Source organism: Mustelus asterias, chromosome 20 (assembly GCF_964213995.1).
Source record: "Mustelus asterias chromosome 20, sMusAst1.hap1.1, whole genome shotgun sequence".
Lineage (NCBI taxonomy): Eukaryota > Metazoa > Chordata > Chondrichthyes > Carcharhiniformes > Triakidae > Mustelus > Mustelus asterias.
Genome location: NC_135820.1, coordinates 21,592,263 through 21,613,699, shown reverse-complemented (window position 1 = coordinate 21,613,699; position 21,437 = coordinate 21,592,263). Strand labels below are relative to the sequence as shown.

Below are 21,437 nucleotides of genomic sequence, written 5' to 3'. Positions count from 1 at the left end.
CCTTTTCATTTTGACACGAGGAGTTTCAGGATGTTATTTGTTGTAATGAGGTTGATTACAGAACATGTCGGTTTAAAGAACTGCTGACAACGTCTCTCTGCGGGGTGGGGGGGATGGTATTCAGGAATTGCTTTCCCTGACTTGGATTGTCCCTGCACCTTTGTAACCTTGGGCGGCACGATGGCACAGTGGTTAGCACTGCTGCCCCTCACAGCTCTAGGGACCCGGGTTCAATTCCTGGCTTGGGTCACTGTCTGTGCAGAGTTTGCACATTCTCCCCGTGTTCGTTCGAGTTTCCTCTGGGTGCTCTGGCTTCCTCCCACACTCCAATGATGTGCTGGTTAGGTGCATTGGCCATGCTAAATTCTCCCTCCGTGTACCTGAACAGGTGCTGGAGTGTGGCAACTCGAGGATTTTCACAGTAGCTTTATTGCAGTGTTGATGTAAGCCTACTTGTGACTAATAAATAAATTTTAACTTTTTACTTTAACATGCTAAACTGGACTAAGGATGGGCTTCTGCCCCAGGTTGTATTCTCTCCCTTTACGATGGCCCTGTGTTGTTCACATAGCTCATAGAGTCTAACTAGCTACATTGCCTTGACTAGGACATGATCATCTTTAGCTTGTAGGAAGTCAGAGAGTGAATTGTCTGCAACACTCACCACAATTGTGTCTCGGATAAGCTTAGACGTTAAATCTCCTTTCACATCCATCAATCACCCTGCAGAGATCATTTACGAAAAAATTGACAGGTGACCCAGGCAGTTGGACTAGCTTATTGAATTTAACTCTTTCTGAAACTTTTTTTTAATATTCATTTACAGGATGTGGGCTTTGCTGGCTAGGCCAGCAGTTATTGCCAATCCCCAGTTGCCCTTGAGAAGCTGGTGGTAAGCTGCCATCTTGAACCGCTGCAGTCCTTGTGGTGTAGGTATACCCACAATGCTGTTAGGTAGGGAGTTTCAAGAGTTTCACCTAGCGACAGTGAAGGATTGGCGATATATTTCCAGTCAGACTTGGAGAGGGACACCCCCCCCCCCCCACCCCAGGTGTTCCCATATATCATAGAAATCATAGAAACCCTACAGTACAGAAAGAGGCCATTCGGCCCATCGAGTCTGCACCGGCCACAATCCCACCCAGGCCCTACCCCCATATCCCTACATATTTTACCCACTAATCCCTCTAATCTACACATCCCAGGACACTAAGGGGCAATTTTAGCATGGCCAATCAACCTAACCCGCACATCTTTGGACTGTATATATCTGTTGCCCTTGTCCTTCTAGATGGTAGTGGTCATAGGTTTGGATGGTGCTCTCAAAGGAACCTTGGTGTGTTCCTACAATGCATCTTGAGGTCGGGAAATTGATGTTTAATGATTAGTTTCAGTTTAGTTTACAGACAATCGAAGTATGTCAATTCAATCCGATTTTATGCTGAATTCTGGGACACAAGCTTGCCACATGACTTGGTCAACATCTATTGTGGGAAAAACGTTGGCGTCAGTTATTAAGGAAGTAACAACAACACATTTGGAAAATCATAATCTTATCAAGTAGAGTTACCATGGTTTCATGAAAAGGAAATTGTGTCTAAATAAGTTATTAGAGTCTTTCCAGGAACTCTCAACCAGAGTGGGTAGAGGGGAACCAGTAGATGTGTTGTATTTGGACTTCCAGAAGGCGTTCGACAAAGTACCTTACAAAAGGTTAAGTTATAAGATAAGAGCCCATGGTGTTGGGAGTAGTACATTGGGTTGGATAGAGAATTGGCTAATGGGCAGGAAACAGTAAATGGGGATCAGGGGTTATTTTTCAGTTTGGCAACTTGTAACCAGTGGGGTTCCACAATCCTGGGACCGCAACTGTTTACTATATATATTAATGACTTGGAGGAAGGAAGCGAATGCACGGTAGCCAAATTTGCAGACAACACAAAAATAGGTGGAAAGGCAAGTTGCAAGAGGGATGAAAACAGTTTACAAAGAGATACTGATAGGTTAAGTAAGTGAGCAAAAAGTTGGCAAATGGAGTATAATATGGGAAAATGTGAGGTTGTTCATTTTGTAAAGGAGAACAAAAGAATAGAGTATTATTTAAATGGAGAAAAACTGCAGAAAGCTGCAACACAAAGAGGCTGGGGGGTACTTGTGCACGAAACACAGAAAGCTAGCACACAGGTAGCAGGTAATCAGGAAGGCTAATGGAATGTTGCCCTTATTTCAGGCGGGTTGGAGTATAAGAATAGGGAAGTCTTGCTGCAACTATACAGGTACTGGAGAGACCACATCTGGAGTACTGAGAGCAGTTTTGGTGTGATGGGGCTGTCTTATGAGTAAAGGTTAAACAGGTTGGAATTCTGGTGATTATAATTTAGAAGAATGAGAGGTGATCTCATTGAAACATGTAGGATTCTTAAGGGGTTTGACAAGGTAAATGCTGAGAGGTCGTTTCTCTTCATGTGAGCATCTAAGACCAGAGGGCACAGTCTCAGAATAAAGGGGAGCTAATTTAAGACTGAGATGAGGAAGGATTTCTTCTCTCAGAGGGATTTGAGTCTTTGGATCTCCTTGCCACAGAGAGTTGTGGGGGCAGAGTCCTTGTGTATATTTAAGACTGAGATAGATTTTTAATTAGTAAGGGAATCAAGGATTACGGGGAAAAGGCAGGAAAGTGCACGTGAGAAGTGTTCGATCAACCATGATCCTATTGAATGACAGAGCAGGATTCAAGAGCCTGTTTCTATTTCTCATGGTCTTATTATGGTCTTAGCATCATGCTCAAACTTGAAAGGGAGAAAGAACATATGGTCTTAAGGCAGTGATGTAAGACATCAAGGCCCGACAGGCAAGACAGGTGAAATCAGGGCAAGGATGGGTACATGGGAGTGGGATATTATAGCTATTACTGAACCATGGCTAAGGGAGGGACAGGACTGGCAGCTCAATATTCCAGGGTATAGATGCTATAAGAAGGGTAGGACAGGAGGTAAGACAGGAGGGGGAGTTAATTTTTTGATTAGGGAGAACATCACGGCAGTACCGAGAGGGGATATTTCTGAGGGTTCGCCCTCTGAGTCTATATGGGTAGAGCTGAGAAATAAGAAGGGGGATTTCATTTCGATAGGATTGTACTTAAGGCCCCCTGTCAGCGGGAACTTGAGGAACAAATATGTAAGGAGATTACAGGATAGCTCCAAGAAAAATAGGGTGGTAATAGTAGGGGACTTTAACTTTCCCAACATTGACTGGGGCACCAGTCATTAGGGGCTAGTATTAGGGGCTTGGATGGAGAGAAATTTGTTGAGTGTCTTCAAGAGGAATTTTTCATTCAGTATGCGGATGGCCCGACTAGAGAGAGGGCAAAACCTGACCTCCCCTTGGGAAATAAGGAAAGGCAGGTGACAGAAATGTTAGTGAGGGATCACTTTGGGACCAGTGATCCTAATTCCATTAGTTTTAAGATAGCTATGGAAAATGATAGGTCTGGCCCAAAAGTTAAAATTCTAAATTGGGGTAAGGCCGATTTTGATGGTATTAGACAGGAACTTTCAAAAGTTGATTGGGGGAGTCTGTTGGCAGGCAAACGGATGGCTGGTAAGTGGGAGGCTTTCAAAAGTCTGTTAACCCGGGTCCAGGGTAAGCACATTCCTTTTAGAATGAAGGGCAAGGCTGGTAGAAGCAGAGAACCCTGGATGACTCAGGATATTGAGGCCCTGGTCAAGAAGAGGAAGGAGGCATATGACATGATTAAGTGGATCCCTTAAAGCATATAGAGGGTGTCGGAGTAGAGTTAAAAGAGATATCAGGAGGGCAAAAAGGGGACACAAGATTGCTTTGGCAGGTAAGGCAAAGGAGGATTCAAAAAGCTTCTACAAATACACAAAGGGCAAAAGATTAACTAGGGAGAGAATAGGGTCTCTTAAGGGTCAACAAGGTTATCCATGTGTGGAGCCACAAGAGATGGGTGAGAGCCTAAATGAATATTTCTCATCAGCATTTACTGTTGAGAAAGGCGTGGATGTTAGGGAACGTGGGGAAATAAATAGTGATGTCTTGATGGATGTACATATTAAAGAGAAGGAGGTGCTGGAAGTCTTAAAGTGTATCAAGGTAGATAAATCCCCGGGACCTGATGAAGTGCATCCCAGGACATTATGGAGACTAGGGAGGAAATTGCAGGTCCCCAGCAGAGATATTTGAATCATCGACAGCCATGGGTGAGATGCCTGAAGATTGGAGGGTGGCAAATGTTGTGCTTTTATTTAAGAAGGACTGCAGGGAAAAGCCTGGGAACTACAGCCCGGTGAACCTAACATCTGTAGTGGGTAAATTGTTGGAGGGTATTCTGAGAGACAGGATCTATAGGCATTTAGAGAGGCAAGGATTGATTAGGAACAGTCAGCATGGCTTTGTGAGTGGAAAACCATGTCTCACAAATTTAATTGAGTCTCTTGAAGGGGTAACCAAGAAGGTAGATGAGGGTGCAGTTGATGTTGTCTACATGGACTTTAGCAAGGCCTTTGGCAGTGTGCCGCATGGTAGATTGTTGCATAAGGTTCAATCTCTTGGGATCCAGGGTGAGATAGCCAATTGGATAGAAAATTGGTTTGATTACAGAACACAGGGGGTGGTTGTAGAGGGTTGCTTTTCAAACTGGAGGCCTGTGACCAACGGTGTGCCTCAGGGATCAGTGCTAGGTCCACCGTTATTTGTTATTCATATTAATGACTTAGATGAGAATTTATGAGCCATGGTTAATAAGTTTGCAGATGACACCAAGATTGGTGGCATAGTGGACAGTGAAAAAAGTTATCTTGGATTGCAACTGGATCTTGATCAATTGGGCCAGTGGGCTGATGAATGGCAAATGGAGTTTAATTTAGAACATAGAACATAGAAAGAATACAGCACAAACAAGCCCTTCGGCCCACAAGTTGCGCCGGTCATATCCCTACCTACCTAGGCTTATATATAGGCTTACCTATAACCCTCAATCCTATTAAGTTCCATGTACTCATCCAGAAGTCTCTTAAAAGACCCTATCGAGTTTGCCTCCACCACCACTGACAGCAGCCGATTCCACTCACCCACCACCCTCTGAGTGAAAAACTTACCCCTGACATCTCCTCTGTACCTACTCCCCAGCACCTTAAACCTGTGTCCTTTCGTAGCAGCCATTTCAGCCCTGGGAAAAAGCCTCAGAGAATCCACCCGATCTATACCTCTCAACATCTTGTACACCTCTATCAGGTCGCCTCTCATCCTTCGTCTCTCCAAGGAGAAAAGACCGAGCTCCCTCAACCTATCCTCATAAGGCATGCCAACCAATCCAGGCAACATCCTTGTAAATCTCCTCTGCACCTTTTCAATAATTTCCACATCCCTCCTGTAATGAGGCGACCAGAACTGAGCACAGTACTCCAAGTGGGGTCTGACAAGGGTCTTATAGAGCTGCATCATTATCTCCCGACTCCTAAACTCAATCCCTCGATTGATGAAGGCCAGCACACCATACACCTTCTTAACCACCTCCTCTACCTGCGAGGCCGATTTAAGAGTCCTATGGACCTGGACCCCAAGGTCCTTCTGATCCTCTACACTGCTAAGAGTCTTACCCTTGATATTATACTCCTTCATCCCATTTGACCTGCCAAAATGGACCACTACACATTTATCCGGGTTGAAGTCCATCTGCCACTTCTCCGCCCAGTCTTGCATCCTATCTATGTCACGCTGCAGCTTCTGACATCCCTCTAAACTATCCACAACACCACCAACCTTCGTGTCATCGGCAAACTTACCAACCCACCCCTCCACTTCCTCATCCAGGTCATTTATGAATATGACAAACAGCAAGGGTCCCAGAACAGATCCCTGGGGCATTCCACTGGTGACCGACCTCCATTCAGAAAAAGACCCATCTATACCCACTCTCTGCCTTCTGCAGGCAAGCCAGCTCTGGATCCACAAGGCAACAGCCCGTTATTTAGATAAATGCGAGGTGAGGCATTATGGTAGATCGAACCAGGGCAGGACTTACTCAGTTAATGGCAGAGCACTGGAGAGTTAGGGGTACAAGTTCATAGCTCCTTGAAAGTGGAGCCACAGGTGGACAGAGTGGTGAAGAAGGCATTCGGCATGCTTGGTTTCATTGGTCAGAACATTGACTACAGGAGTTAAGATGTCTTGTTGAAGTTGTACAAGTCATTAGTAAGGCCACACTTGGAGTACTGTGCACAGTTCTGGTCAGCCTATTATAGAAAGGATATTATTAAACTAGAAAGAGTGCAGAGAAGATTTACTAGGATACTACTAGGACTTGACGGTTTGAGTTATAAACAGAAGCTGGATAGACTGGGACTTTTGTCCCTGGAGCGTAGGAGACTTAGGGCTGATCTTGTAGAGGTCCATAAAATAATGAGGAGCATAGATAAGGTAGATAGTCAACATCTTTTCCCGAAGGTAGAGGCGTCTAAAACTAGAGGGCATAGGTTTAAGGTGAAAGGGGAAATATACAAAAGGGTCCAGAGGGGCAATTTTTTCACACAGAGGGTTATGAGCATCTGGAATGCGCTGCCAGAGTTGGTAGTAGAGGCGGGTACAATTTTGTCTTTTAAAAAGCATTTAGACAGTTACATGGGTAAGATTGATATAGAGAGATATGGGTCAAACGCGGGCAATTGGGACTAGCTTAATGGTTAAAAACTGGACAGCATGGACAAGTTGGGCTGAAGAGCCTGTTTCCATGCTGTAAACCTCTATGACTCTGTAACTCTAAGTACCGGCATGGAACTATCCAACTTTTCACAATATCAGCTCTGGTCTCTAAATGCAAGGTCCTATTATGTAAAGAAAAGCAAGTATTAAAATATTCAGCCTTGTGATTGAATTAGTGCTGGCTATATATGATGTTTAAGGGAAGTCACTGTATTTCACACTATCTTCGATTTTGTAAGTTTGGAATTAAGTTCTGTAATTAACATAGAAACTAGAAGCAGGAGTAGGTCATTTGGCCCTTCGAGCCTCCTCCGCCATTCATTATGATCATGGCTGATCATCAAATTCAATATCCTGATCCCTCCTTCCCCAAATAGCCCTTGATCCCTTTAGCCCCAAGAGCTATATCTAATTTCTTCTTGAAATCAGACAATGTTTTGGCCTCAACTACATTCCGTGGTAGTGAATTCCACACATTCACCACTCTCTGGGTGAAGAAATTTCTCCTCACCTCAGTTTTAAAGGTTTTACCCCTTATCCTCAAATTATGACCCCTACTTCTGGACGCCTCCACCATTGTGAACATTCTTTCTGAATCTACCCTGTCTAATCCTGTTAGAATTTTATAAGTTTCTATGAGATCCTCTCTCACTCTTCTCAACTCCAGTGAATATAATCCTAACTGACTCTGTCTCTCCTCATGTAATAGAACTGCCATCCCAGGAATCAGCCCAGTAAACCTTCGCTGTATTCCCTCTATAGCAAGGACACCCTTCCTCAGATAAGGACACCAAAACTGCACACAATACTCCAGGTGTGGCCTCACCAAAGTACTATATAATTGCAGCAAAACATCCATATCCCTATAGAGTCATAGAGGTTTACAGAATGGAAACAAGCCCTTTGGCCCAACTTGTCCATGTCGCCCTTTTTTTTTAAAACCCCTAAGCTAATCCCAATTGCCCGCTATTGGACAATATCCCTCTATACCCATCTTATCCATGTAACTATCTAAATGCTTTTTAAAAGACAAAATTGTACCCGCCTCTACTACTACCTCTGACACTCACCACCCTCTGTGTGAATAAATTGCCCCTCTGGACACAAAGAACAAAGAACAATACAGCACAGGAACAGGCCCTTCGACCCTCCAAGCCTGCACCGCTCATGTGCCCAACTAGACCATTCATTTGTATCCCTCTATTCCCAGTCTGTTCATGTGGCTATCCAGATAAGTCTTAAACGATCCCAGTGTGTCCGCCTCAATCACCTTGCTTGGCAGTGCATTCCAGGACCCCACCACCCTCTGTGTAAAATACGTCCCCCTGACATCTGTGTTGAACCTTGCCCCCCCCTCACCTTGAACCTGTGACCCCTTGTGTTTGTCACCTCCGACCTGGGAAAAAGCTTTCCACTGTTCACCCTTTCTCTGCCCTTCATAATTTTATACACCTCTATTAGGTAGCGCCTCATCCTCCGTCTTTCCAGGGAGAACAACCCCAGTTTACCCAATCTCTCATAGCTGAGACCCTCCATACATCCTGGTAAACCTTTTCTGTACTCTCTCCAAAGCCTCCATGTCCTTCTGGTAGTGTGGCGACCAGAACTGGATGCAGTATTCCAAATGTGGCCTAACCAACGTTCTATACAACTGCAACATCATATGCCAACTTTTATATTCTATGCCCCGTCCAATAAAGGCAAGCATGCCATATGCCTTCTTGACTACCTTCTCCACCTGTGCTGCCACCTTTAAGGATCTGTGGACTTGTACACCCAGGTCCCTCTGTGTGTCTATAGTCCTGATGGTTCTGCCATTTATTGTATAGCTCCCCTTTACATCACTTCGCATTTATCTGGATGAAATTCCATCTGCCATTTCTCCGCCCAATGTTCCAGCCTATCAATATCCTGCTGTATTCTCTGACAATGTTCATCACTATCCGCAACTCCAGCAATCCTCGTGTCATCCACAAACTTACTGATCACACCAGCTACATCTTCCTCCAAATCATTTATATATATCACAAACAGCAGAGGTCCCAGTACAAAGCCCTGCGGAACACCACTAGTCACAGACCTCCAACTGGAAAAAGACCCCTCCACTGTTACCCTCTGTCTTCTATGGCCAAGCCAGTTCTCCACCCATCTAGCTAGCTCACCTTTTATCCCGTGAGTTTTAACCTTTTGCACCAGCCTGCCATGAGGGACCTTGTCAAACGCTTTACTAAAATCCATATGGACGACATCCACGGCCCTTCCCTCGTCAATCGTTTTTGTCACCTCCTCAAAAAACTCAACCAAATTTGTGAGGCATGACCTCCCTCGTACAAAACCATGCTGTCTATCGCTAATGAGATTATTCAGTTCTAAATGCGCATATATCCTATCTCTAAGAATCTTCTCCAACAATTTCCCTACCACGGACATCAAGCTCACCGACCTATAATTAGCTGGGTTATCCTTGCTACCCTTCTTAAATAACGGGACCACATTTGCTATCCTCCAATCCTCTGGGACCTCACCTGTGTCCAGTGAAGAGACAAAGATAGAGGCCCAGCAATTGCATCTCTTGCCTCCCTGAGAGGTCTAGGATAGATGCCATCTGGCCCTGGGGATTTGTCTGTCTTAATGTTTCCTAAAAAACCTAAGACTTCCTCCCTTGTAATGAGATTTGTTCTAATGGGTCAACACATCTCTCTGAGACACTACCAGTCAACATGTCCCGCTCCTTTGTGAATACTGATGCAAAGTATTCGTTTAGGATCTCTCCTACTTCCTTTGGTTCTGAGCATAATTCCCCTCCTTTGTCCCTGAGAGGTCCGATTCTTTCCCTAACAACCCTCTTGTTCCTAACGTATGTATAAAATGCCTTAGGATTCTCCTTAATCCTGTCTGCCAAGGACATTTCATGACCCCTTTTTGCCCTTCTAACTCCCTGTTTGAGTTCTTCTGTATCTCTCCCCTCTCACCTTATACCTATGCCCTCTAGTTTTAAACTCCCCTACCTTTGGGAAAAGATATTGACTATCTAACTGATCTATGCCCCTCATTATTTTATAGACCTCTATAAGATCACCCCTCAGCCTCCTACGCTCCAGAGAAAAAAGTCCCAGTCTATCCAGCCTCTCCTTATAACTCAATCCATCAAGTCCCGGTAGGATCCTAATAAATCTGTTCTGCACTCTTTCTAGTTTAATAATATCCTTTCTATAATAGGGTGACCAGAATTGCACACAGTATTCCAAGTGTGGCCTTACCAATGTCTTGTACAACTTCAACAAGACATTCCAACTCCTGTATTCAATGTTCTGACCGATGAAACCAAGCATGCCGAATGCCTTCTTCACCACTCTGTCCACCTGTGACTCCACTTTCAAGGAGCTATGAACATGTGCCCCTAGATCTCTTTGTTCTGTAACTCTCCCCAACGCCCTACCATTAACTGAGTAAGTCCTGCCCTGGTTCAATCTACCAAAATGCATCACCTCGCATTTATCTAAATTAAACTCCATCCGCCATCCGTCAGCCCACTGGCCCAACTTAGGGGTGTGGTCCTTCAGAGTAAAAACAAAGAGCTAGATAGGAAGTTAAAAATCAGGACCTCAAGGGTAGTAATCTCAGGATTACTCCCGGTGGCACATGCTAGTGAGAGTAGGAATACTAGGATAGGGCAGATGAATGCGTGGCTGAGGAGCTGTGACATCACCTCTCACTCTTCTAAACTCCAGTGAATATAATTAGCTTTTAGAACTCTATAGTTGTTTTAAATTTTAATATCTGTTAGTTGAATGTACTTTGTTATGTTTAACAAACCAATCACTTTCAAGCATTTATGTGTGTTTTATATAGTATTTTGTGTAACTTCTGCAAACTTGTAAGTTTTGTAAAACTATTCTGTGTGGCACACATGGCTGCCAGTGTGTGTTGATGGAGGAGGGAGTGAATGTTTGTGGATGGGGTGTCAATCAAGTGTCCTGGATAATGTCAAGCATCTTGAGTGTTGTTGGAGTTGCAGTCATCCAGGAAAGTGGAGAGTGGAGAGAATTCCTTTATACTCCTGACTTGTACCTTGTAGAAGATGGACAGGCTTTTGATGGTCAGATGGTGAGTTGAATCCCTAGCCTCTGACCTGCTTTAGTAGCCATAGTATTTATGTGGGTAGTCCAGTTCAGTTTCTGCTGAATGGTAACCCTCAGGATGTTGATACTGGGACATTAAGCAAATGTGAAGGGGCAATGGTTATATTCTCTCTTGTCGGAGATGGTCATTGTCTGGTTCTTGTGTAGCACAAATGTTACTTGCCACTTGTCAACACAAGCCTGGATATTATCCGGGTCTTGCTGCATTTGGACATGGATGGCTTCAGAATCTGAGGAGTCACAAATGGTGCTGAACATTGGGCAATCATCAGTGAACATCCCCACTTCTGACCTGGAAGGAAGGTCATTGATCAAGCAGCTGAAGATGGACCGAGGACACCATCCTGAGAAACTCCTGTAGTGATGTCCTGGAGCTGAGATGATTGACCTCCAACTACCAGAACCATCGTCCTTTGTGCCTGGTATGCCTCCAACCAGTGGAGAGTTTTCCCCTGATTCCCATTGACTCCAGTTTTGCTGGGGCTCCTTGATGCCACACTCAGTCAAACGCTGCCTGTCAAGGGCTGTCACTCTCACCTCACCTCTGGAGTTCAGCTCTTTTGTCCAGGTTTGAACCAAGACTGTAATGACCCCTTCAGTCACTTTACTGATGATCAAGAGTAGACTGATTGGGTGGCAATTGACTGGGTTGGACTTGTCCTGTTTCTTGTGTCCAGGGCATACCTGGGCAATTTTCCACATTGCCAGGTAGATGCCAGTATTGCAGCCGTACTGGAATAGCTTGGCTAGGAGAACGGCAAGTTTTGGAGCATGTCTTCAGTACTCCAAAGATGTGTGGGTTACCCTAGTGTCAGGGAATTAGCAGGGTAAATATGTGCGGTTATGAGGATAGGACCTGGGTGGGATTGTGCTTGTTGCAGACTCAATGGGCCCAATGGCCTCCTTCTGCATTGTAGGGATTCTATGATTCTACTATTGCCAGAATATAGATAGGATGCAAAGCTGGGCTGAAAAATGGCAGATGGAGTTTAACCCTGATAAATGTGAGGTGATTCATTTTGGTAGGACAAATTTGAATGTGGATTACAGGGTCAAAGGTAGGGTTCTGAAGACTGTGGAGGAACAGAGAGATCTTGGGGTCCATATCCACAGATCTCTGAAGGTTGCCACTCAAGTGGATAGAGCTGTGAAGAAGGCCTATAGTGTGTTAGCTTTTATTAACAGGGGGTTGGAGTTTAAGAGCCGTGGGGTTATGCTGCAACTGTACAGGACCTTGGTGAGACCACATTTGGAATATTGTGTGCAGTTCTGGTCACCTCACTATAAGAAGGATGTGGAAGCGCTGGAAAGAGTGCAGAGGAGATTTACCAGGATGCTGCCTGGTTTGGAGGATAGGTCTTATGAGGAAAGGTTGAGGGAGCTAGGGCTGTTCTCTCTGGAGCGGAGGAGGTTGAGGGGGGACTTAATAAAGGTTTATAAAATGATGAAGGGGATAGATAGAGTGAACGTTCAAAGACTATTTCCTCGGGTGGATGGAGCTATTACAAGGGGGCATAACTATAGGATTTATGGTGGGAGATATAGGAAGGATGTCCGAGGTAGGTTCTTTACTCAGAGAGTAGTTGGGGTGTGGAATGGACTGCCTGCAGTGATAGTGGAGTCAGACACTTTAGGAACATTTAAGCGGTTATTGGATAGGCACATGGAGCACACCAGGATGATAGGGAGTGGGATAGCTTGATCTTGGTTTTAGATAAAGCTCGGCACAACATCGTGGGCCGAAGGGCCTGTTCATAGAACATAGAACATAGAACATTACAGCGCAGAACAGGCCCTTCGGCCCACGATGTTGCACCGACCAGTTAAAAAAAAAACTGTGACCCTCCAACCTAAACCAATTTCTTTTCGTCCATGAACCTATCTACGGATCTCTTAAACGCCCCCAAACTAGGCGCATTTACTACTGATGCTGGCAGGGCATTCCAATCCCTCACCACCCTCTGGGTAAAGAACCTACCCCTGACATCGGTTCTATAACTACCCCCCCTCAATTTAAAGCCATGCCCCCTCGTGCTGGATTTCTCCATCAGAGGAAAAAGGCTATCACTATCCACCCTATCTAAACCTCTAATCATCTTATATGTTTCAATAAGATCCCCTCTTAGCCGCCGCCTTTCCAGCGAAAACAATCCCAAATCCCTCAGCCTCTCCTCATAGGATCTCCCCTCCATACCAGGCAACATCCTGGTAAACCTCCTCTGCACCCTCTCCAAAGCCTCCACATCCTTCCTGTAATGTGGGGACCAGAACTGCACACAGTACTCCAAGTGCGGCCGCACCAGAGTTGTGTACAGTTGCAACATAACGCTACGACTCCTAAATTCAATCCCCCTACCAATAAACGCCAAGACACCATATGCCTTCTTAACAACCTTATCTACTTGATTCCCAACTTTCAGGGATCTATGCACACATACACCTAGATCCCTCTGCTCCTCCACACTATTCAAAGTCCTCCCGTTAGCCTTATACTCAACACATCTGTTATTCCTACCAAAGTGAATTACCTCACACTTCTCCGCATTAAACTCCATCCGCCACCTCTCGGCCCAACTTTGCAACCTGTCTAAGTCTTCCTGCAAACTACGACACCCTTCCTCACTGTCTACCACACCACCGACTTTGGTGTCATCAGCAAATTTGCTAATCCACCCAACTATACCCTCATCCAGATCATTAATAAATATTACAAACAGCAGTGGCCCCAAAACAGATCCCTGAGGTACACCACTTGTAACCGCACTCCATGATGAATATTTACTATCAACCACCACCCTCTGTTTCCTATCCGCTAGCCAATTCCTGATCCAATTTCCTAGATCACCCCCAATCCCATACATCTGCATTTTCTGCAGAAGCCTACCATGGTGAACCTTATCAAACGCCTTACTAAAATCCATATATACCACGTCCACTGCCTTGCCCCCATCCACCTCCTTGGTCACTTTCTCAAAAAACTCAATAAGGTTAGTAAGGCACGACCTACCTGCCACAAAACCATGCTGACTATCACCTATCAATTCATTACTCTCCAAATAACTATAAATCCTATCCCTTATAATTTTTTCCAACATCTTGCCGACAACAGAAGTGAGACTCACCGGTCTATAATTCCCGGGGAAGTCTCTGTTCCCCTTCTTAAACAATGGGACAACATTCGCTAACCTCCAATCTTCTGGTACTATACCAGAGGCCAACGACGACCTGAAGATCAGAGCCAGAGGCTCTGCAATCACTTCTCTTGCCTCCCAGAGAATCCTTGGATAAATCCCATCCGGACCAGGGGATTTATCTATTTTCAGACCCTCCAGAATATCCTGCACATCCTCCTTATCAACTGTAATACTGTCTATTCTACTCCCTTGCAACCCAGTGTCCTCCTCAGCTATATTCATGTCCCCTTGCGTGAACACCGAAGAGAAATATTGGTTCAATGCTTCACCAATCTCCTCCGGTTCCACACATAACTTCCCTCTGCCATCTATAATTGGCCCTAAACTTGCCCTAACCAACCTTCTGTTCTTGACATACCTATAGAACGCCTTAGGATTCTCTTTAACCCTATCCGCCAAAGTCTTCTCATGTCCCCTTTTAGCCCTTCTAAGCTCGCTCTTCAACTCCCTCTTAGCCAATCTAAAGCTTTCTAGTGCACTACCCGAGTGCTCACGTCTCATCCGAACATAAGCCTCTGTTCTGCGCTGTACTGTTCTATGTTCTATGTAGAATGTTGTCAGGGCCCATAGTCTTTGTCTTCAGCCATTGTCTTCAGTCTACAGTGTCTTCAGCCATTTCTGGATATCACATGGAGTGAATCAAGTTTGCTGAAGACTGACATCTGTGATGCTGGGGACCTTCAGAGGAGACCGAGACGGATCAACCACTTGGCACTTCTGACTGAAGATTGCTGCGAATTCTTCAGCCTTATCTTTTGCACTGATTTGCTGGGCTCCTCCATCTCGGAGGATGGGGATGTTTATGCAGCCTCCTCCTCCAGTTAGTTGTTTCATTATCCACCACCATTCACGGCTGGATGTGGCAGGGCTGCAGAGTTAGATCTGACCTGTTTGTTATAGAATTGCTTAGCTCTGTCTATTACTTGCTGCTTATGCTAGTTAGCATGCAAGTAGTCCTGTGCTGTAGCTTCAGCAGGCTGACACTTCATTTTTAGGTGTGCCTGGTGTTGCTCCTGGCATGCCCTCCTGCACTTTTCATTGAACCAAGGCTGATCTCTTGATTTGGCGGAAATGATAGAGTGGGGGGATATTGTTATATATTTTGGTAGGTACTAAGAGCTCATAGAATCCCGACAGTGCAAAAGGAGGCCATTTGGCTCATCGAGTCTGCTCCGACCACAATCCCACCCAGGCCCGATTCCCGTAACGCCCGTAATTTACCCTGCTAATCCCCCTGACACTAATGGACAACTTAGCATGGCCAATCCACCTAACCCACACATCTTTGGACTGTGGGAGGAAACCGGAGCACCCGGAGGAAACCCACGCTGGTCACATGATTTGATGATGATGTCATTTGGGGTGTTTCAAAGGCTGCAGTTTAGTTCCATTTTCTACTCTGTACAGGCAACAGTTCCTGGAATAAACCTTGCTGTCGTTACAAACAAAGAACAAGAACAAAGAACAATACAGCACAGGAACAGGCCCTTCGGCCCTCCAAGCCCACGCCGCTCCCCGGTCCAGGATTGAATCCTGAATCCAGGATCCCCGCCCAATTTCCCAGCCTATCTACATACCAATATCCTATCCACCGAGCTGTCCCTCACAGCTACGATGCTTTGTTCATCACAACCTATTAACTCACCCCCACCCCCCCATTCCAGACCATGTGATCTCCAGGGAGAGGCGAAAACCCAGAGTGAAAACCCCAGGGCCAATATGGGGAAAAAAAAATCTGGGAAATTCCTCTCCGACCCCCTGAGGCGATCGAAACGAGTCCAGGAGATCACACTGGCCCTGATCGGAAAATGCTTCCCAACCCTAGTCATTTCCACTTCCACGAACACCATATGAATTCCCTGCCCCCGAGACAGGTTCCCAACTATCCGCAGTCTCGCTCTGTACTGGCACCAGCAAGATGATCATAGAATGAAGCCTTGAAACGAGAAACAAGGAACAATTAGCCCGCGCCGCTCCCTGGTCCAAACTAGACCACTCTTTTGTATCCCTCCATTCCCACTCCGTTCATATAGCTGTCTAGATAAGTCTTAAACGTTCCCAGTGTGTCCGCCTCCACCACCTTGCCCGGCAACACATTCCAGGCCCCCACGACCCTCTGTGTAAAATATGTCCTTCTGATATCTGTGTTAAACCTCCCCCCCTTCACCTTGAACCTATGACCCCTCGTGAACGTCACCACCGACCCGGGGAAAAGCTTCCCACCGTTCACCCTATCTATGCCTTTCATAATTTTATACACCTCTATTAAGTCTCCCCTCATCCTCCGTCTTTCCAAGGAGAACAACCCCAGTTTTCCCAATCTCTCCTCATAACTAAGCCCCTCCATACCAGGCAACATCCTGGTAAACCTCCTCTGTACTCTCTCCAAAGCCTCCACGTCCTTCTGGTAGTGTGGCGACCAGAACTGGACGCAGTATTCCAAATGCGGCCGAACCAACGTTCTATACATCTGCAACATCAGACCCCAACTCTTATACTCTATGCCCCGTCCTATAAAGGCAAGCATGCCATATGCCTTCTTCACCACCTTCTCCACCTGTGACGTCACCTTCAAAGATCTGTGGACTGTTTAAATCTATGGTCCTGATTCTGCTGAATTGGGACTAAGTACCCATGCCAGCGGGAAAGCCGGAGGGTTTCCCCTTAGCAGTACCAGCGATCTGAATTTGCAATTCAGAATATGGTAATGGGCCTGTTGCGGGCTTTGATATCAGCATTTGAATTAATCACAACTTGACTCTTCAAATAACCAGACCAAGTCACAGAGCTTTTAAACAGCTGTTTTAATCAAGCTATAGCGAAGACCCTGGGCAGTCACAGGTCAGTGCCAGTAACTAGCCAGAGCCCAGAATTCAGGAATACACAAACAGTTATAGTTTCAAATTCGATTATAAGTAATTGCATATAGAAATCAAGGTACAGGAGCTATCTCTATTCACTCACAGTTATTGATTAAGGTTACATCATTCATAAGATACAGATATTAAAACCAATCACCTCATGCTTGCTAAATTATAATATCCAATCAGTGTGAAGACATAATCATGTTAGCTGACCTAACCATCATTATTACAAATTATCAGTGATGTTCCAGTTTGTGTCAGTCTCTGTGGATATCATTCCCATATTCCAGTTCCAGATGTCTGATTTAATGAATTCTCTCAGACTAAAGGCCTTGGTGCTTATCTGTGAAGACTTTTATAAAGACCTTGTATTTTCTCACAGCAGCTTATGTGATTTGTAAACTGGTGTGATTATTAACCCTTGCAGGGCCAGTCCACCCGTCCACCCCCCGCCCCCCCCCCCCAAACAAACACACACACACACACACACACAAGTTTCACGCTGACTTCCTGATGTCTGGTGCCCGATCACTGCAGTGGGGAAACAGCTGTTAGCCCTTCACAGGCAGGAGCAGCATTTCAGAGTATTTGAGCACTCCGAAAGGCAGCACTCTCACTTCAGCCAGCAATATGGCCAGAAAAAGGTCTGCTCTAAAATTACGAGTCGGAGGTGGAGAGGAAGTTCAAAGTTGTGGAGAGGAGGGCCACCCTCTTCCCGCGAGTCAGAAGGAGGCTGTCTTCAGCCGAGGTAACGGAGGCATGGGAAGGGGTGGCCATGGTAGTAAGCACCAGGAGTTTTACCAAGAGGGCAGGCATGCAATGCCGGGAGAAGATGAACGACCTGCTCCGGTCAGCAAGGGTGAGTGCCCATTTCCCTGCCCCTGGCATCATGCATGTCCCTCTGCCATCTCACTTTAATCCCCCTCGATCCCACCGCACCACCTTCTAACATTGTCGTACAGAATCCCCAAGTGCCCCCTTCCCCAACCCACAGTCCTCATCTCACCCCCTAGTTGGCCAGACCCCATGCCCATACATGCCACCAGCTATCAACTCCTCTATTCTACTCAGGCCAACCTATCACTCTGTCATCCTTGTGTCCCCATAGGCAACAATTTCCTTCAACAAGAGGGAGCGGGTGAGGACAGGCCGGGGCATCCCCAAGGTGTAAGTCCTCACCCCCTCTGAGGAGAGGACGCTGGAAATCACGGGGGAGACCCAGGAGTGAGCTGCCACTGACTGCGAGGTCGGCAGGCCCTGAATAAGTAAGAGCCCAAAGCACTATGATCCAGTTAATCTTTCTCAAGCGAGTCTATCATCTCCCACATGCTTGACATCTCCACCAGCTGACCCCATGTCCTTTGTCTGACAGAATATCCATCAGATGAGGTCCGGCCATGCCAACCCTCCGAGTATTGTGGGACACAGCTCCAAGGAGGACACAGACATACTGCCACTGCACTCACTAGCACCAAGCACCAGCACAGTGATACTCACCTTGGTGAGAAACATTAGTGGACAGGTTTGTGGGGTACTCTGGTGAGCACCGCACTGCAGCTATTGCACATTGGATGGAGGCTGGAACATGTAAGGAGTGGCTAATGGCTCCCCTAGAACTGCTGACCCAAGGCAGATGTTGGGCCTCCTAAAATGTTTATCCCAGTAATGGTCAACATGCAAAAGCAGAGCCAGACTTTACAGGATGGTGTGCTAGCAACCTTCCAGCAGATGCAGGCCCAACTGGAGCAGTCAGGAGCCTCATCTTGCAGGAGGTGGTGCTGACATTAAGTGGTACCCAGGCCTGCAATGGTTTGGTCCATAGTGGAAAGCCTGGGCCAAAATGTCTGTACCATGATCAATGACTTCCAAAGTGCGGCCCACTCAGTGACATCCATGGCTGCAGCCTGGGTACCAGAGCCAAGTCACACATGGACATGTCAGTGGCTTTGAGGGAGATTGCTGATGAACATCAGAGCTTGGCCCAGTCACGCAGGACCATGACTAAAGACATCAACAACATTGTCTAATCGCAAAGGGACATGTGCCAGTCACTGAGGGCCATGGCTGAGGGCATTAGAACAGGACGATGGAGAGGCTTCTGGAACTCATTCCAGCTCTCCTTCTGTCCCAAGGAGTGATCTGGCGTCAACGAGCACCCTGAGAAAGGAGAAAGTGCTGGAGCCCAGCCTAGGCCTTTCAACCATGGAGACTAAGGTCATTAACAGTCCTTCTGAATTCCCCCTTTGTGACATTGACCTTTCTCCTGGGCAGAGGGCAGAACAGTGACATGTTGTTAACTGTGACACCCGAGAGTCACCGGGTCCCTCCAGGCTCAGGCCCTCCAGAGGATGCCCACCAATGGTATCACAGGCCAGAGGGCTCAGTTTACACTTGATGCATTTTGCTCCTGATTGGACTACATTGAGCAGATACTTCAGATAAACATATTTTTGTTCATTCATGAGATGTGGACATCACTGGCTTGGCCAGCATTTAATTCCCCATCCCTAGTTTTCCTTGAACAGACTGGCTTGCTCGGACAGTTGAGAGTCAACCACATTGCGTGGACCTGGAGTCCCATGTAGGCCAGATTGGATAAGGATGGCAGGTTTACTTCCCTGAAGGTTCAGTCGCTGGGTATACATGTGGAGGTAGTAAATTGGATTAGACACTGGCTCAATGGAAGAAGGCAGAGAGTGGTTGTGGAGGATTGCTTCTCTGAGTGGAGGCCTGTGATTAGTGGTGTGCCGCAGGGATCGGTGTTGGGTCCATTGTTGTTTGTCATCTATATCAATGATCTGGATGATAATGTGGTAAATTGGATCGGCAAATTTGCAGATGATACAAAGATTGGAGGTGTAGTGGACAGTGAGGAAGGTTTTCAAAGCTTGCAGAGGGATTTGAAAAATGGGCTGAAAAATGGCAAATGGAATTTAACACAGACAAGTGTAAGATATTGCACTTTGGAAGGACAAACCAAAGTAGAACATACAAGGTAAATGGTAGGACTCTGAAGAGTGCAGTTGAACAGAGGGATCTGGGAATACAGGTACAGAATTCCCTAAAAGTGATGTCACAGGTGGACAGGGTCGTAAAGAGTGCCTTTGGTACATTGGCCTTTATAAATCGGAGTATCGAGTATAAAAGTTGGAGTGTTATGGTAAGGTTATATAAGGCATTGGTGAGGCCGAATTTAGAGTATTGTGTACAGTTCTGGTCACCTAGTTACAAGAGGGATGTAAATAAGGTTGAAAGAGTGCAGAGAAGGTTCACAAGGATGTTGCCGGGACTTGAGAAGCTGAGTTACAGAGAGAGATTGAATAGGTTGGGACTTTATTCCCTGGAGAATACGGGGAGATTTGATAGAGGTGTATAAGATTTTGATGGGTATAGATAGAGTGAATGCAAGCAGGCTTTTTCCACTGAGGCTAGGGGAGAAAAAAACCAGAGGGCATGGATTAAGGGTGAAAGGAGAAAAGTTTAAAGGGAATATTAGGGGGGGGGCTTCTTCACGCAGAGAGTGGTGGGAGTGTGGAATGAGCTGCCGGATAAAGTGGTAAACTTTTAACATTTAAGAAAAACTTGAACGGGTTCATGGATGAGAGGGGTGTGGAGGGATATAGTACAAGTGCAGGTCAGTGGGACTAGGCAAAAAATGGTTCGGCACAGACAAGAAGGGCCAAAAGGCCTGTTTGTGAGTTGTAATTTTCTATGGTTCTATGGTTCTAAGGACATTAGAACCATAGAAAACACATTGACGAAGGAAAAGCAGTAGATGTGGTTTACATGGACTTCAGCAAGGCGTTCGATAAGGTCCCCCATGCAAGACTTCTCGAGAAAGTGAAAGGGCATGGGATCCATGGGGCTGTTGCCTTGTGGATCCAGAACTGGCTTGCCTGCAGAAGGGAGAGAGTGGTTGTAGATGGGTCTTTTTCTGAATGGAGGTCGGTCACCAGTGGAGTGCCCCAGGGATCTGTTCTGGGACCCTTGCAGTTTGTCATATTCATAAATGACTGGATGAGGAAGTGGAGGGATGGGTTGGTAAGTTTGCCGATGACACGAAGGTTGGTGGTGTTGTGGATAGTCTGGAGGGATGTCAGAAGCTGCAGCGTGACATAAATAGGATGCAACCCTGAGCGGAGAAGTGGCAGATGGACTTCAACCCGGATAAATGTGTAGTGGTCCATTTTGGCAGGTCAAATGGGATGAAGGAGTATAATATCAAGGGTAAGACTCTTAGCAGTGTGGAGGATCAGAAGGACCTTGGGGTCCGGGTCCATATGACTCTTAAATCGGCCTCACAGGTAGAGGAGGTGGTTAAGAAGGCATATGGTGTGCTGGCCTTCATCAATCAAGGGATTGAGTTTAGGAGTCGGGAGATAATGATGCAACTTTATAAGACCCTTGTCAGACCCCACTTAAAGTACTGTGCTCAGTTCTAGTCGCCTCATTACAGGAAGGATGTAGAAATTATTGAAAGGGTGCAGAGAAGATTTACAAGGATGTTGCCTGGA

The 21,437-nt window shown here is 46.0% G+C and overlaps 1 protein-coding gene across 1 annotated transcript in view; it reads right to left on the bottom strand.

The window, feature by feature from the left end:
* The window catches only part of wfdc2 (WAP four-disulfide core domain 2), a 130,353-nt gene that overhangs the window by 41,531 nt on the left and 67,385 nt on the right, over positions 1-21,437 (bottom strand). The gene's annotated exons all lie outside the window — the stretch shown is intronic.